At 39.5% G+C, this 18,604-nt stretch overlaps 1 protein-coding gene and 1 long non-coding RNA gene across 2 annotated transcripts in view; one reads left to right on the top strand and one right to left on the bottom strand.

Moving 5' to 3' along the window:
* The window catches only part of MYO3B (myosin IIIB), a 491,510-nt gene that overhangs the window by 57,053 nt on the left and 415,853 nt on the right, over positions 1–18,604 (bottom strand). The window lies entirely within an intron of this gene.
* On the top strand, positions 399–13,233 carry LOC135966546 (uncharacterized). Its single transcript, XR_010579910.1, has 3 exons — positions 399–626; positions 10,663–10,789; positions 11,360–13,233. It is a non-coding gene; the product is annotated as an uncharacterized lncRNA (long non-coding RNA).

The raw sequence follows: 18,604 nt of genomic DNA, 5'->3' as shown, positions 1-18,604 counted from the left end.
CACTTGGGATGCTGAGGTGGGAGGATCGCTTGAGTTTAAGAATTTGAGGTTGCAATGATCTATGATCATGCCACTACACTTCACCTTGGGCAACAGGGCAAGGCTGGCTCACTGTCTCTCTTTCTAGAAATCTATCTCCTCCTCTCGCTATAGACAGATAGATCTATGTATAGAAAGAGATGTAAATAGATTTAGAGATCTATGTATCCATCTATCTATCTATTTAGGTATATAATCTCTCTATATTTATCTATATATATCTATATATAGATCTAGATATCTAGATATGAGAACTATCTCATAAAACAGATATAGATATATCTGTCTATATATCTACATATGTATATGTATCGATAGATATATCTATCTATATAGATAGAGAGAGAGATATGTAAGAGATGATAAGACTCCTTAGAGTTGGTGAGTGATTCATTCATTAATGTATTCCAACAGTCAGAAATATTTATTGAGCATCTACCATGGCCATGTGATGGGCACCAAGGATACTTCACTAAACAGAGTGGACATGATCCCTGCCCTGCCCTCATGAACCTTATGGTCAGTGAAGGAGACAGATGAAAAGAAAGGAAATTCAAACAGCACCCAGGGACATGGCCTAGTACACAGTAAGTGCTCAATAAATGTGAATTGCCTTCTTTTCTCTTTGCCTGCCAATCCATTCACTCATTTTGTTTTAACCTAGAAATGTTGGCAAGGCTCTTAATTTCTCTGAGCTCTGGTTTTCTCATGGGTTTACTGAGGTGTTTGGGGAGGGTTTCTAATCTCTCTTCTTGCCCCAAAATTCTACAAATCTTTGGTTCCCTTTCCTCTTCACCCAGGGTGTACAGAATGGGCTTATTAAAGAGAAACTTTCACTTGAATCCTATGTCTTTGAAGGACAGCCTCATTAGTATTGCCAGGTTGGCCCTTTACCACCAACTTCACCATAATATAAAGCTTTTTAGGGATATTTCTACCCTGCCATGCCCGAAACATCCTCAAAAAGCACCTCTATCAACAGAATGGCACATATGAGAACAATTTTAATGATATGGTTATGGTGAGGGCTTTGGCTCAGGTAGATCTGGTTGGAATTCCAGCACTGGGTATGGGATTTTGGGCAAATGATTTAACTCTTCATACCTCACTTTCCACATTGTAGGTGGGAATTAAAAAATAAACTTCAACAGGATTATTGTGGGAATTGAATAAGATAATGTGTATAAGATAATGCTTGATATGGAGTATGTGTTTAATAATGGAATATACTGCCTTGAGTTGAGAAGCAACTGCATGTTTATTGCAAAATGGTTGAACTTCTGGAAGTAAACATTTGCAGCTGGTTCTAGATTTCTACTACCAAGCTTAATGTGTTTTTAAGCTCAATGCATAATACTGGTGTGTTCTGCATATACATTATTCTTTTGGCAGAAGTACAGGGGAAGAGACCTTAAGCAAGTTAACCAGGAAATGTGATTTCCTGGCCTTGGGCCAATCACATGCTCTGGGCTTCAGTTCCTCACCCCTGAATCAAGAGGGCTGGAACAGAAGATTACTAAAATCCTTTTTAATTCTAAAGTTCTATGATTGCAGGGCTGAAAATCTGTGAAAGAATTTTCCAGAAAAGAAAAAAAAAAAAAAAAGGCTTTGTGCTGCTCTGCTGCACCCTCCCTTTCCACACTAGGCCTGCCAACCAATGACTGTGTTAGCCACCCTTTGCTGTCACTAACCTCTTTGTCATTAACCTGACACTTTCACAGAAAATCTCTTTTGTATATTGAATTTGAAAAAGTATGGTTTACAACCCTGGCATCTCTTTGATTTTTAATTTTTGATCTCAGAGAAAGTAGTTTGAACTCATTTAGCATGATCATGAGAAATACTAGAGGGTCTATGTACCTTTAATACAGATACCCAAGAGTTTTAGGCTTCCTGGAAATGAGATGAGCCTTTGTGAAGGTCTGAAATTGCAGGCACATATTGATACTGTACAATCTCTTAAGTCCACAGGAATCCGCTGATGCTCAAAGGAGAGCAATCAAAAACCTAAATTTATAATTATGTCAATAGATTTTCCTAAAGAAAAAATTATCTACACCTGAGGCAATTGGAAAAAACAAAGCTCCAAGGTGGGAGAGAGAAGTAATCAAGCATCCAAAGGCCCACTTTGATAATGTTCACTTTTAAATTGAGAGCAATTTAAGTTGAGAGCAAATCTGCTATTATGTCCTTTTTCTTCTCCAGCCCATTTTAGCAGGAGTCTGTGGTCTCTGAATATTGAGACATATTCTCTCAAGGTAATTGACTCTAAGATCCCACTATCAAGCCAAAATCTGAGAGACTGTGAGTGTAGAGAGTATCGTGGCCAAGCGTTTCTCCCCATAGCACCCTAGAGGACCTGAGGGAGAGAAGCCACTGTGAACACTACAACCCATGGTCCAGGCAATTCTAAATCTGGTGTCCAAGTGTAGCACCACACCACCGACTCTCCCCTCTTGGGTTTCTCTGCAGCAGACCACTTTTTCTTCTCCAAATTCAGCCAGATTTTTCTTAGCTCAGTTCCATGCCCCTGTCTATGCAGGAAAATACAAAGAGGAAGATCTTTCAGATACTGAATTTTGTAGATTCAGACAGTTTTGAGGCAAAAAAAAAAAAAAAAAAAAATCAATCAATCATATATAGTATACTACTTCTGGTAATGGGTGGGCAGGGAAATGTTTGAAAAAAGTATGAAGAAAGTAGCCTCAGCTGGTGTGAGGAGAGTGCATTTGGTGGGTTCCCACTCTGGCTGCCTCATTACAGGCAGCTTAAAAAAATATGTTAATATAGGGGTGTGAGGGTGGGGTAGGGATATAATGAGACATTTCGCTGGATGTAAAACCAAAATATGAACGAGTATTTCCATTTTTTCCAACCACCTTAGGTGTCTACTCTTGTACTATAAGAAGAAAAGTTAAGGTAGAACTTTTGAGACAGAAATCCCTCATTTGGGCCGGGCTAAGTGGCTCACGCCTGTAATCCCAGCACCTTGGGAAGCCGAGGTGGGTGGATCACAAGGTCAGGAGATCGAGACCATCCTGGCTAACACAGTGAAACCCCATCTCTACTAAAAATACAAAAAATTAGCCGGGCGTGGTGGCGGGCGCCTGTAGTCCCAGCTACTCGGGAGGCTGAGGCAGGAGAATGGCGTGAACCTGGGAGGTGGAGCTTGCAGTGAGCCGAGATCGTGCCACTGCACTCCAGCCTGGGGGACAGAGTAAGACTCTGTCTCAAAAAAAAAAAAAAAAAAAAAAAAGAAACCCCTCATTTAAAAAAATCTTTATCTTTACTCATAGAAAACATCTACTCTCCTATCCCTTTTGGTTCTGTTTAAAGAAAGTAACTGTAACAAGACTGTTGTCCTGGAAAATAACTTCCCATATCACTCATATACAGGCATATGTCACTTCATGATGGGGATAATGTTCTGAGAAATGTGTTGTTAGGCGATTTTGTTATTGTGTAAACTTCATAGAGAACTTACACAAACCTAGACAGTACAGCCTACTACATACCTAGGTTAACACAGTACAGCCTTTGCTCCTAGGCTACAAACCTGTACATCGTATTATTGTACTGAATACAATAGGCAATTACAATATGATGGCATTATGTATCTAAACTTAGAAAAGGTACAGTAAAAATATGATATGAAAGATAAAAAATGGTACATCTGTATAGGGTACTTGACATAAAGGAAGCTTACAGGACTGGAAGTTGCACTGGGTGAGTCAGTGAGTGAGTGGTGACTGAATGTGAAGGACATTACTTTGCCAGAGTTTATAAACCCTGTACACTTAGACTACACTAAATTTATTTAAAATTTTTTTCTTTCTTCAATAATAAATTAACCTTAGCTTACTGTAACTTTTTAACCTTATAAACTTAAATTTTCTAAATGTTTTGACTCATAATAACACTTAGCTCAAAACATAAACACAGTGTACAGCTGTACAAAAACATTTTCTTTATATCTTTATTCTATAAGCTTTTTTCTATTTTAAAAATCTTTTTTTTTTTTTAACTTTTGAAACTTTTTTTGTTAAAAAACTAACACACAAACATAGACATTAACCTAGGCCTACACAGGGTCAGGATCATCAATATCACTGTCTTCTACATCCATATCTTGTCCCACTGGAAGGTCTTCAGAGGCAAGAACATGCACGGATCTATCATCTCCTACGATAACAATGCCTTCTGAAACACCTCCTAAATGGCCTGCCTGGAGCTCTTCTTGAGGAAGTGGTGTCACTCTTTTCAGAAATACGTCCATAGTGGTTTACTTAGTTTGTTTCTTTTTTTCATTATAGATTTTCTTGTAAGCAAATATACCATGAACATTCCTCTATATTATTGAAAACCTTTCAGTGCTGGAGTCCATGATATCAAACTTTTTATGGAGCTTGTTGAGGTCTAAAAAACTTCTGCTAAAGCCTCAATTTTCTTGGCAGTTCTTCTTTTTTTCATCTTCTCCTGCAGTTTCGTTTTCTCTTGCCTCTTCTTCAGCTGCATGTTCTTGTTCCAGTTCCAATAACTAATTATTAGTTAATTCCTCAGGAATCACTTCTGGATGCTCCCAATCTCATTCTTATTCACACCCAGGTTAAAGTTGTTGGCTATCTCAACCACAGCCTTGTTGATTTTTGCAACGTTGGCAAATTCTTTAAAGTCATGGATGAACCTCTTCAGTGTCATCTTCCAGATGACATTCATAGATTCTTTGGTGACATTACCCTATGCCCAAGCAAGGTTCCCGATGCAGTCATAGATGTTATAATCCTCCCAGAATTGCATCAGTGTTTTCTCAGTGTCTTCCTCAGCTGCAGCAATAGCCTGAACAAAGGTCCTCTTCAGGAAGTAGACCTTAAAAACTGCTATAACTCCTTGATCCATTGGTTGGATCGGAGGTGATATTTGGAAGGAGAAATGCCACTTTGATGTTGGGATAAAGATCGTCAATAAAAGAAGACTGTGTGGGAGCATTATCAACAATATGCAAAATTTTGGAAGGTGTTCTCCAAACAGTACTTCATTTCACTGGTATAGCAATTCAATAGGGCATCCTGAAAGAGGAGTTGAGTCAACCATGCTTCTTATTGCTCCTGTAGTACACTGGCACTCTGTGCCCTCTCCCTTTTCTTGAGCCAGGGTCTTGCTCTGTCACCCAGGCTGGAGTACAATGGCAAGATCATTGCTTACTACAACCTCAAAATCCTGGGCTTAAGCAATCCCCCTGCCTCAGCCTCCCAAGTAGCTAGGACTACAGGCATGTTCCACCACACCTGGCTAATTTTTTTTTTTTTTTTAATTTTGTATAGAGATGAAGTCTCACTGTGTTGCCCAGGCTGTCTTGAAGTTCTTGGCCTGAATGGATCCACCCTCCTCAGCCTCCCAAAGGGCTAGGATTACAGAAGAGAGTCACCAAGCCTGGCTTGTGTGTGTTTGTTGATATGCTTGAAGACCCTGAGTCTCTCATAGTGCCAGATCACAAAGGGTTTTAATTTGTAGGCTGCAACATTCCCCCCCAACCAAGACTGTTATCCTATTTTTTTTTTTTTTTTTGAGGCGGAGTTTCACTCTTGTTGCCCAGGCTGGAGTGCAATGGCACGATCTCGGCTCACCGCAACCTCCGCCTCCCAGGTTCAAGCAATTCTCCTGCCTCAGCCTCCCTAGTAGCTGGGATTATAGGCATGTGCCACCAGGCCCAGCTAATTTTGTATTTTTAGTAGAGACGGGGTTTCTCCATGTTGGTCAGGCTGGTGTCAAACTCCCGACCTCAGGTGATCCACCCACCTCGGCCTCCCAAACTGCTGGGATTACAGGCGTGAGCCACTGCGCCCAGCCTATCCTATTCTTAAAAGCCTTGAAACCTGACATTGACTTGGTATCCATATGTATAAGTCCATTTAGAAATCTATTTCTAGAATAGGGAGCTTTCATCCATATTGAAAATTTGCTCTGACAAGTAATTTTCCTCCATAATCAGCTTATCTAGAGTTTCCAAAAATTCTTCAGCTGCTTTCACACCAGCACTCAGATTCAGTGCTCACTTTTACTTTATGTAGTGAATAACAAGTCTTGAGTTGTTTAAATCACCCAGAGCTAACAGTAAATTCAACACTGTAGTTAGGTCTGGCCTTTCTTTTACATTGCAAACAAACCTTCTGCTTGGGCTGTGATCATTATGGTACTGAGAAGAATGTGCTTCTGTGATTGGCCATCAGTCCAGGTCATTAAAAGTTTCTCTATACATGATATAGACCCTTCGTGAATTTTTGTGAGTCTCATTATTTTCAATAAAGCCGATCTCTTAACAACTTCCATCACTTTGCTCTTGTTCTTCTAGATCGTAGCTATGGTGGAATAGGACATACCTGACTGGTGAGCAATAACCATCACTGACTTTCTACATTTGTAGTTAAGTGGTTCTTAATCACTTTTGTTTTGAGGTCAGTCACTCAATGTGGCCTCTTACTGGCAACATTAGCCATGAGTTTTGTACAGTTAGGGGCCATGATGAACAAAACAACATGAGATTAAATCAAGCACAAGAGAAAATGATGCAATCAAGAGATGTGGTAAACACGAGATGTATGAGGCTGCTGCTGGCATAACATGGCATACTGTTTTACAGCACACATTGTTTTATAAGTAGAAGGATTATACCCTAACATAATAATAAAAAGTACAGTATAGTAAATATCTAAGTCAGTCAGTATTATCATTATCTAAAATTATGTACTATATGTAAGTATATGTGCTATACTTTTACACAACTGGTAGCACAGATGTTTATGTAATTTTTCTCTTACCACAAAGTGACCCTTCAGCAAAAATCCTGAAATTCTTGCTTTGTTGGCATTGGGTAGACTTAGCAAGACAGAAAACCAACATATTCATTCATTAAAAGAAGAAAATCCACATGAATTGAGTTCCAAAGCTTTTACTTGAGTGTTGTTTATACAGACTCTTAAATGTTTGGATAATCAATTGTCAAAGTAGAAGTTATGGAAGAATTATGTTCTAAAAAGCTGCCAAGGTGTCTGATTTTGACATCAAAATTAATTTCACAAAATTTTAGACTTAGTTCAAATCAAATTTAGATTTGGCTCCCAGCCATCAGCAATTAAAATTTATGAGTACACAGCAGTATCTCTGGTGCCTGGCAAAGGCTTCAGGACCACTAAACTAAAACTTCTACCATGTGACCTTTATTCCAGGGGAAGATCCACTTTTAAATTAAGAACTTTTCATCTCACCGAAAATGAAAAATAATGAGCCATTTCTTTGGGTCATGCATCTCTGTAGCCAGAAAAATAAAAGACATCAAAATTTTTAGTAACATACATAACAGGCACCATTTTTGCTTTTATGTAAAGTATCAATTCCACATGTAATTGCTAAATATTTTCTAAATTAAGAGCCCATGTGGTGAGCGGGTGCACACAAAAAGATAATCAGAAAAATCTCAGCATTAAAGTATATTCTCCAAGTAAAAACACATAAATCATGTTGGTGAGGCCCAGGCTGCTGTGAAAATTACTGCTCTCAGCCTTGTGTTTCTGTTGAGTCTAGTGCAGAGGAACTGCAAAATGACTGAGCCTGTGAACTTTAGGTCACAGAGTAAAGGCAACCAAAACAAATGGCTACATCCCACATAGTCGAAGACCAAACCCAAAGCAATATAGAGGTATACTTTTGGATTATAATATAGCATTTACTAGAAAAAGATCTGCATTCTAGTTTCCAGTTTTCACTCCACTGCTTAGTAAATTCACTCCGCCAAAGCTGCTGCTTTCCTAAGTGAGGACAAGAAAACCTTCTCTCCCTGAACAAACACTGTGTGATTTCCCTTCCCTTCCTTTCCCTTCCCTTCCCTTCCCTTCCCTTCCCTTCCCTTCCCTTCCCTTCCCTTCCCTTCCCTTCCCTCCCCTCCCCTCCCCTCCCCTCCCCTCCCTTCCCTTCCTTTCCTTTCCTTTCCCTCCCTCCTTCCTCTTTCTCTCTCTCTCTCTCTCTCTCTCTCTCTCTCTTTCTTTCTTTCTTTCAAGTCTCCTCTGTTGTCCAGGCTGGAATGCAACCTCAACCTCTCCTGCCTCAGCCTCCCAAGTAGCTGGGACTATAGGCACACGCCACCATGCCCGGCTAACTTTTATATTAATATTTTTAGTAGAGACAGGGTATCACCATGTTGGCCAGGTCAGTCTTGAACTCCTGGCCTCAAGTGATCCACCCGCCTCGGCCTCCCAAAGTGCTGGGATTACAGGTGTGAGCCACCACACCTGGCCACTGTGTGATTTCTTGAAGTGATTTCCAACTCCAAGAACTGCGACTCGATTTCCTTACTTATTGCTTGTTAAAGCCTGTTGCTGACAAGGCCAGAGCTATAGGTGTCCTGATCACTTGGACTGTTGCACTGCCCGCAAATGGTACCCCTAATGCGAGTTGGTCATCTCACAAATCTCACAAGGGGGCCAGGCCAAGAGAGTACCTGTGCCTATTGTGTCCACTCCTGAAAAACCTCAAAAAGGTATGAAAAATTGAGGATGGTTCTGCAAGAACTCAAGGCTCTACAATGCAGGCAGGAGGAGGAGGTGAGCAGACAGCACATCCATGTGACTTTTTTTCCATCTGAAGCTTTCCGAGGGGAGCTGGGTATAAGAACTGGTACTTTTTTGGGTCCTCCCCCACTCCATCAAATGAAGACATGCTCAAGTGACTCCTGAAACTCTTCTTGGCTCAGGACACAAAGAATTACTATGAGTACTACATTATTCACCTGGGATGCATTATTTAGGCTAGTGGAAACCTGAGGACATGCTGGAATTTATGTGTAAGACTTATTTATCAGGTTTCCTTTCTGTGCATGTCCCTAGAGCAGTCATTTTCAACCTTGGCTGCACATTAGAGTCATCTGGGGAACTTTAAAATCATCCCAATGGGCAGACCACACCCCAGAACAATTACATCAGAATCTCTGGGGGTGGGACTTCAGCAAATCAATATTCTTTAAAGCTCCCCTGGTGATCTCAGTGTGTAGCCAAGGTTGACAACTGTTGCGTGAGAGGAATAACAGTCAGTAGCATGAACCTGCATTTCACGAGCTGAGAACACAAAGGTGGAAAGGTTCTCAGTTAAGCTGACTTCTTAAAAGCATCCCAGATTTCCAGATAACTACCTACTGTCTGCTGAAAACTTCTTTCAATTTTTCTCCTATGGGTTAGAATCAAAGGCAGACAGCCTAAAAATAACTCATTAGCAGCTTGCGTGGCTGATGGCAATGTTGGAAATTCTAAGTTGCCTTTTAACTTACGCTTATTGCCTTCTCCCTTTGAAATAATGTAACTATTAAGAATCAAGTTACAGATCAATAAAAGGTCTTATTAATCATGTTAACAAGTGCGAAAGGTCCAATCCAACACCTAATCCCTATGAGTATTCTCTGGCACTTACGCAATTCTTTACCTAAAATCCAAGAAACACTTAATGGGGGAAAAAACACAAACAGCAAAGATAGTTGAAGAGAACTGTATTTCCTTAAAGGAATGACAAGTGATACATTTTCCACACTAATTTATATCTGCCCTTCATCTCCACAGACTCAATTAATAAAAGTTATGCATAAATCATACGAGAGATCATTAAATCAACCAGTTCACAGTGCAGACTAATTGGTAAATAAATACTTTACAAAAATGGTGATGGGTGTACAGATCCTGTTTTACTCTTAAAAAGAAAAAAAAATTAAAAAACTTTATCCATAGCTTGGATATAAATACCCACACCTGACCCTCTTCAATTTCATAATGTTTTCCAGTTTGTTGGAGGGAGATATACCACAGAATTAGAGCCCCATAGCGGGACCACAGTCCTGGATGAAAAGTTTAAAATCCAATAAAAAATTCAGATTCATTTAATTAGCCAGAAGACGAGTGGCATGCACATAAGACATTCTACATCTGGGTGTCACTATATTTTTGTTTTGATCCACTAGTTTGGCATTGTGTAAATGTAACTATAGACAGAAGGAAAGAAAGCAAGACAGGGACAGGAGAGGACAAATACACAGCTCTTTGCCAGGTTATCTTGAAAACAAAAAAGTCTTTTGTAAGTTAGCTTGCTTTCTGAGGTTTATTTTTTTCTTTAAGTTTACTGTTACATATGGAAAATGACATCTTCAAGATGGAAAATATTTTTTCCTTACCATGAGACCTGAGTCTGAGGTCAGAATGTGCTATTTGCCAGCTGTGTGACCTTGGGCAAGGAGCTAAACTTCTCTCAAACTGTTTGCTCATCAGGGAAGTGTATCTTTTAGATACTAGCCTACTTAAAAAGGTATTGTCAGGATTAAATACAACACTGTGGGAAAAACACTTAACCCAGTTGCATGCACAGAATAAAATGCTCAAGAAATATTGGTTGCTGTTATTTACTATGCATAGACAATCCTAGTACCCATCTTAATTTTTCTACAGAGAAATGCAATTATTATAGAAATGGAGCCCTCACAGCAAAGGCTTGGGTTGATATATGAATACAGACCAGTGGCCCTAAGTAAAATAGAAATTCAAAAAAAAAACAACTATGCTTCTAGCCTTGACCTGTCATTCCCATTTCTTCTAGAGATTTCGATGTGGCCAGGGGAACGGTGGAGGCAAATCTGGAAATGATGCCATGTTCTTGGAGGCCTGCAGGCAAGGCTCAGCGAGAAAGGACCCAACCGCTGAGAGCCTCTGCCTCATGTCAGCAGGTGAGGCAGGCTGAGATCTCTCCCCTCACCACTTTCTCTGTGATCAACCCTAGGTAGGGATCAAATGTGGATTATATTGAGCTAGACTTTGTCCCTGCTCTAAAACATCCATCAGTCTGGTAAGGGAGGCAAGGGGTAGTTACACAAATAAATACACTCAAATAATCATCAGAGCTCAGTCAAGGGAGAGGGGGTGGAGGGGGTGCGGTAGGGGGGTGCGGGGTGTCAGGCGGTGTTGGGGGGTGGACTCTGCAGTTTGGCAGCAGTCCAGGGGCAGGGGGAGCTGTCAGGAGCAGCCAGAGTCCAAGGCTAGTTTCTGTGGCTAGCGGGCTGTGTCTCCTAGGCAAGCTGCTGCTTTTATACCCTTTGAAGTGAGCTGTGGCTGAAAAGGATCTGTTGACCTCCAGAGAATAAGCTCAGGAGGGAATTCTGTGGAAGAGGGAAAGAGAAAATCCCATTGTTTCTCTCCCCTGGGCCTCAAGAAAGAAAAGCCACAATGACAATTGTTTTTCCTAACAAAAGGTCTGAATATTTAACGCCTGTTGCTGAGTACTTATTTTGCTTTTCCAGGGGAACTAGGAGCAACACCTCCTGCTGGGATTTTTTTTTTTTTTTAAATAAAAAGTTGAGAAAGGAAGAAAGAAGTAGAGGAAGGGTAGGGCGGCACAGTGGGGGAAAGGAAGGTGGAAGAAAAAGCAAGCCACTGAAGGAAATGGGATTTCTTCCTGCTTCGGAGGAGAGCAAGGCCTTGCTGAGCACCTGTAAATCAGTGCTGCCCATTGGAGGGGCCATCTTGGCAGCCATTTAGAGCACCCCTCACCAGAGATGTGTGGTTGGATTCACCTCGCCCAAAAATGATACCAGAACTGAAGAGGAGGGCAGTGAGGTCGTCTTCCCTGCAAACGGTGCTGCTCCCCTAAAGCTTGACTCCACCCCACGCACATCTGCCCCAAACCCCTTATTGTCCTGTTTCCTTTCCAGAGTAGAAGTAGGGAAGCAACACTTGTTACACTAACTTCAATTGCTTCTCTGAATGACATCAAACCCCAGAAGCTCCTGTCCCTTTGCTTCCTGGGAATTCTACAGACCTACCGGTAGTGACTCTGCAGCCATCATGAACTTTAATCTGATTATAGTCCTAAAACTACTTCTTCACAAAGTTATGTTGCATGGAAGAACCTTTGCCCTTGCAGATATTTTTTTTCTTCCCCAAAAGTGGATAGAAGGTAATTTATAAATCAATAGGCCGCCTTACAACTGTTGGCCTGTCCAGTCTTGGTGTATATCCCACATTACATTAAGGTGATCCTCAACTTTTGGGGTTTTTACCTGTTAATAATGACACACATCTTTTGTCTCCTTTCCATTGCACATTTTTTACAGCTTTGGTAAACTTGCTATAAAAAAATCTTGCCTGAGAAGATAGCTTATTAACATATACCATCATCATCAAAAGCGTGATGTTATTATTGTATAGACAGTAAATGTTAGCTTTTATAATAAATCAGAGGTTAGGTTGTTTAGTTAAAATTGTGAGGGTTGAGCAAGATCTAACAGGGGAAGGATGCACTACTCAATAAATGGAGTGGGACCTATTAATTATCCATACAGAAAAAAAGAAAATTAAGTTCATCCCATATATCACATATAAAAATAAATTTGAGGTGGAGTGATTACCTATGTGTGAAAAACAAAATATTAAAACTTTAAAAAGATATGAGGCTTAATATCTTTATCAGTTTGTGGAGGAAAGGCTTCTTAAACAAGGCACGTAAGCCGTTGAAAAAAAACTAATAAAACTGTTAAAATTAAAATCATCTGTTCAGTCAAGGATGCTGCATATACATACAGAAGGCAAGGAACAAGCTAGGAGAATATATTTGCAATGCATATAATCTGCAAATAATTAATAGCCACAATATAGAAATAATTCTTACCAAAGAAATAAAAAATGGACAAAGGACATTTTTACCAAAAAGTAACACATGAGAAAGTGACTATCTTTATTATTAATCAGAGACAAGCAAAGAAAGTGCTATTTCATTTGTGTTTCTGACTCGGAAATTTATTGTTTTAATCTGGAAATTCAAAGAGTTGGTGAGAATATGGAGAAAAGGAAGGCTCATCAGTCTGTTGGTGTGAGTGCAAATTTGTACTAAATGGAGAGCAAGTTGGCAATATTCTGAATGGTAGATGTGTATCCTGTGTGGCTTAGCAACTCCTTTCTAGGGAGATATATACCCCAGAAATTTTCTTGTGCTTCTACATAAAGAGATATATACAAGAACATCCATCACAGCATCATTTATAATAGTGAAAAATCACGAACAACCAAAATGTCAATAAAAAAGAGAATATTGTGTTGTAGTCATGAAATTAACAAGAGTTCTATATGTATCAACATGATAAATATTGGAAACATTTCAAGGAAAAAAAAAAACCCTGCAGAGTGAGAAATATATTCTGCATTTATACAAAGTTTAAAAACATATATTTTTTAATATATATATATATGGTTTTGTGGGAACTGAAGCTTATACAATTTGAGGAGTGGTTTTTGTTTGTTTGTTTGTTTGTTTTTGAGACGGATCTTGCTCTGTCACCCTGGTTGGAGTGCAGTGGCGCAATCTCAGCTCACTGCAACCTCCGCCTCCCAGGTTCAAGCAATTCTCCTGCCTCAGTCTCCCAAGTAGCTGGGATTACAGGCATGTGCCATCACATCCGGGTAATTTTTGTATTTTTAGTAGAGACGGGGTTTTGCCATGTTGGCCAGGCTGGTCTTGAACTCCTGACCTTGGGCCATCTGCTCACCTCAGCCTCCTCAAGTGTTGGGATTACAGGCATAAGCCACTGTGACTGGCCTGAGTGCCTGATTTAAGAAAAGGAATATAAAATTATAAATATAAAATTAGGTAAAAAATTGAATATCAAATTTGAATAAGAAAAAATCATACTAAGTTATCAACTTGTAAAAGCTGGCAAATACCCTAAATAATAAAGTCCAGAAAAACAATGTGATATTATTAACTATTAGACATACCTTTATGATTACTATTAGACATACCTTGATATTGTTTTTCTTATATTTATTAGTTGTATTCTTTTTAACTCTAATATGGTAATACATTTTTCTGTAAAGAGTAAAAAGATAATGCCATTTTTTTCTCTAGCATGGTTGATCAACAAATTTAAGGAAGAAAAATGGCATCACAACTCTATAACTTCTGTTCTTGGAAAGCAGAGTAGCTGTTTGGCCTCTCTGGGCAGGGCTCCCAGGGCAGCCTGGGCTATGGCCGCTGAACAAGGAGCAGATCCTTCACACAGGATAAGATATGGTCATCAGAGAAACTGGGGGATCCACCAGGAGCAGGTTTTCCTTGGGAGCTGGGAGGCTCTGGAGGTAGTGCCAATAGCTCCAAGACCACCCACTCCAGACTTGGCATTGCCCCCCAGGCTGTGGTGGTGCTCCAGGTTTCCAGCCTGTGGCTGTGGCTGTTTCCCTGACAATGGCCCTAACAACTTCTGGGCCTTGGAGGAAGTGGTAGGAGTGACTGGAGCAGAGGCCCCGTATTTCTTTGCTTCAGGATAAATTGGCTTTTGCCAATTTATACATTTAGCAAAAATATAAAAATATGGTAGGGAATAAAATAAAAATTCAGGAAAGTGATTACCATGGAGATAAGAGAAGAAGGATAGAACTGGGACAGAGGAATGGTGGGGATTTCAACAGAATTTCAATTTAACAACACTTGAAGCAAATATGGTAAAATGTTAAAACCTATTATGTGGGTAGTTTTAGGTATTTTCTCTCTCTTCTGGGTGTTTGAAATATAATTATATTTTATTTATAATATAATAATTATATTTTGTTTATAATATACTTCATAATTATATTTTTAAAAATCAAAGGACTGAGTATTGGGTTGTAACTAGTAGTGTCCCACTGTGCTCAAATTGCTTGAAATGGTCTCATGCAAAGAAAGCATATTGTTTACAGAATGCAAATCTTTACATTTGATGATCCAGATTCTCCAGTTCTTTGCTAGTCATAGATTTTCCACATAACTAGTTACACAACCAAGAATTATACTTCTATTGCTTTATATGAATAGTTGTTTCTATGGTGATATGCTCTGCAAACATACTGAGTAATTATATTCAATCCATAACCTTTAGTTTGCCCAGGATTTACAGACTAATTGAGTGCAACAACTTGCTGTTCCCCAGACTATATAAAATTTCAGTACCGAGTCATTCTTCTAAGAAAGCGCTAAGCACTTCAGAGCTACTGCTAAAAAGCCAAGCCTTGGGTAGGCTTTCAAGGCCCTCTGCATAATGCCACAACAGGCTGAGGACAGCACAATTCCTCGCAGCGGGGCACTGGAGGTCCGTTCACTTAGACCACAATATCTACCTGTTAAAGCAAGTTTCACAAGTGAACATTGGAAATTTTTTTTTTAGCAGTTAGTTTAGAGAAATGAGTACAAACTGTGGATAATGCAGTGAATACATTAACACCCTAGGATGTTGAATAAATTTTTAACAAAGCACAGATTATGTAAAATGTAAATTTTAGTAGTAATTAATAGCCTTCACTTGTTTACCTTCGATGCTTTCAAAATACTTCAACAGAAAATGTGCACTAAGTTTCCAATACCACTCATTGGGAACTACTTTTGATATGGTTTGTTTAAAACAAAGTACTTCGTAGAAACTCAGGAGAGAGTGAAACTTCAAATACAAAACAGCTGTTCTATTTTAAAAGTCCAGGCCGTCCCTTAAAAGTATGCTTCAGTAAGATTCAATCCAAATTAATCTGAATTGTCACCCGTTTGGCCCCACCTTCCTCCTCCCCACAAACAACGGCCCTTAGGTTTTAAGCTCTAAGTCTCCAGATCTCACAACTCCAAGAGCCCGCAGGCCGCGACCTGTCTGTGAAAACCCACTTTTTCTCTCAGGCTAACAGCTTGTCTGTGTTGTAGGGAGAGCGTATGTCCCTTCTACCTCTTCCTAATGAACCCTTGACGTTAACACTGGGGACCAGCCAAACATAAGCAGGTATGTTTGTTTATGCAACCTTGTTTAGAGAGGGTTTGGGCCTAATATTAAATCAATTTCCAAAATATTAAACAGGAAAAACATACTTGTGTGTGCATGTAAACGTGCACACACACATACAGTACACACGTATTCTCACATACCCTGCAGTTCTAGAACACTTTGCAGTTTGAGCAAATCTTTCCTCTTCACATTTAATATTTGGAAATGCTTGAGGTTTAAGGAAAACATTTTTATTAAGTGTTTGATGTTGTGAAGAAGCTCCGGGCAGTGGAAGACTGCTTTGGTTCACATTTCAGAAGTTCCTCAGGACTTGGGAAAAGGAGCTAATGAAATGCTTCTCTGCTTAAAGTTACTCACAGGAAAATGAATCTTCTAAAATTTAAGATATTTCATTTTAAAGTGCTCAGTAATATTAACACTACCCAAAGCTACGATTCTCTGATGGGGAGTGGAGACCCACTGTCTCCCCTACGGAATTCATATAGTTGTAATCAACAACCTAATACTGATAAATGGAATTGCTGAGTCACAAATTACTAGAGTTTATTTGTAAGTCCAGAGATGGAAGAAACAGCTTTCACGTGCAAGGTAGCAGAGGAAAATTTAAAATTGTTAGTCTTCTAATTTTAGCCAGTTAGTCTATATGAGCTGGTTTATAGCTGCCTATCAACCTATCCATTCAACCAGGGTTTATTGACTGCCTGCCAGGTAACAGGTATTACAATAAGGCCCACTGGATATGTGAACATGAACCAGCTACAGATTTTGTCCTCAAGGAGATTAAAGTCAGAGGTAAAAATGTATTTTCAGGGAAATGATATATCAGAGATAATCAGTCCACTCTGGATTTTTAAAATTACTCTTTAAATAATTAAAATAGTTTCACATAGAATTTTTTACTCCTTGTCCTCACAACTTTGAGTTCTACTGGTTCTAAGGTCTTGGTACTTAAGAAGGGAATGCTTCTACCAAGGGATGCAACAATGGTTCCACTAAATTAGAAGTTGACACTGCCACTTGGCATTTGGCTTCTTTACGCAACTGAACCAATAGGCAAAGAAATTACTCTGTTGGATGTATTGATCCTGATTAGCTAGGATTGGGGCTATACAATGGGGGCAAAGAGGACTATGTCTGGAGCCCAGGACATTCTCCGATTACCTCTTAGTACTTGCATGTCTAATAGGAAAGGTTTACAGAAAACTACAGCAAGCATAAATCTGCAGAACCACTGGTGATTCAGACCCTTCAGGAATGCGCCTAGGCTCACCTTGCCAGGCAAAGAATCTCAACAAGCTGAGGTCCTGGCTAAGAGATCATGGAGTAAGGAATAAGGAAATTATAAGCATCAACTATTGCTTTGTGACCATTTCACTTATAGTAACAAGGACTATAGCAGTTATATACATTTTCTTCTTGCTTGTTTTAATGTGCAAATATGTACACACAAGAACATTAATTTCTTTTCTCTTTCTTTCTTGTCCTAATAATATCACTCATAGCCCCATGCTCTGTGTGATGGTGGAATGGGACTCTACAAATCATACTTCTCCTTTGCCACATGACTCCCTGTTAGATTCCCAACAGGGGATGCTAGAGGGAAACTACAAGGCATGAGGGAGAAGAGGGACTTGCTTCTTCCAGTTTGCTTCTTGTTTCTACCACTGTCGCCACAGCAACAGAGCTTCATTGTGGCAGCAATGCTTGATTTCAGCTGTAGCAGTCGTTCCAGTTTGCAGGGTCCCCATACTCCCAGAACTAGCCTCAGCAATCCCTTCAGAGACCAGCACCAGCCCGACAGTAACCCTACACAGAGGTCTGAGTTTCAACTATTTAAGGCCCCTCATCCAAGTCTAAGTTCCAACAATCACATCTTCTCTCTGTTCCTCAGGCTTTAGGAATGGTAGCTGCTTCCTAAAATTATTATCTCTGGGATACTGTTGCATCTCCTTTTTGTCTTTTCAGTTCTCTAGTATTGGTTAACAACTTAAAAAAAGATGAATTGTTAAATTCTTGAAAGAAACAGCACTGGATAGGGAGTCTGGGGACTTTGGCTAGCTGGGACTCTGCCACTAATTGCCTTATGATCTTGGGTAAGCTGTTTAAATTTTTGGAGTCTTCATTTCTTTTGTGAAATAAAGGATTAGATTGTTCATAAATCTCTAAAGAACCCTTTCAGCTATGAGAGGCTAGGAGGCAATAAAAATGGGAGAAAGGGGTTTTCTATTCAAAACCTGTCCCTGCCAGTTACAATTTGTTAAGCGTGGACAAACTCTTTCTTTTAAAAAATGCCTTTTCTTTGTATTTTTAAAGTATAGAATATGTATTAGAGGAAATATTAGAATTACAGGTAAGTATTAAGGAAGAAAGTAAGGACTGCCTATAATCTTGTTACCCAGAGGTAACTGACTATTTTAGGGTATGTTTGTCCATAATATCAATCAGGTTGATAGGACCGTTGGCCCATATCTGTTTAGGGATAGCCCATGAGCTAAGGATGGTTTTTACATTTTTAAATGGTTAGAAAAAAAGCCCAAAACACTAATAATATTTTGTGGGACATAAAAATTATATGAAGTTCAAATTTCAGTGCACATAAAGTTTTATTGGAACCACATTCATGTTTATTTATGTACTGTCTATGATTGTTTTACCCTACAACGGCAGAATTGAATAACTGCAACAGTGACCTTAAGACCCGAAAAGCCTGAACTATTGACTCTCTGGTTTCTTTCATGAAATATTTGCTGACCC

This window comes from Macaca fascicularis, chromosome 12, assembly GCF_037993035.2.
Source record: "Macaca fascicularis isolate 582-1 chromosome 12, T2T-MFA8v1.1".
Taxonomy (NCBI): domain Eukaryota; kingdom Metazoa; phylum Chordata; class Mammalia; order Primates; family Cercopithecidae; genus Macaca; species Macaca fascicularis.
This window is presented reverse-complemented; position numbering and strand designations above follow the sequence as displayed.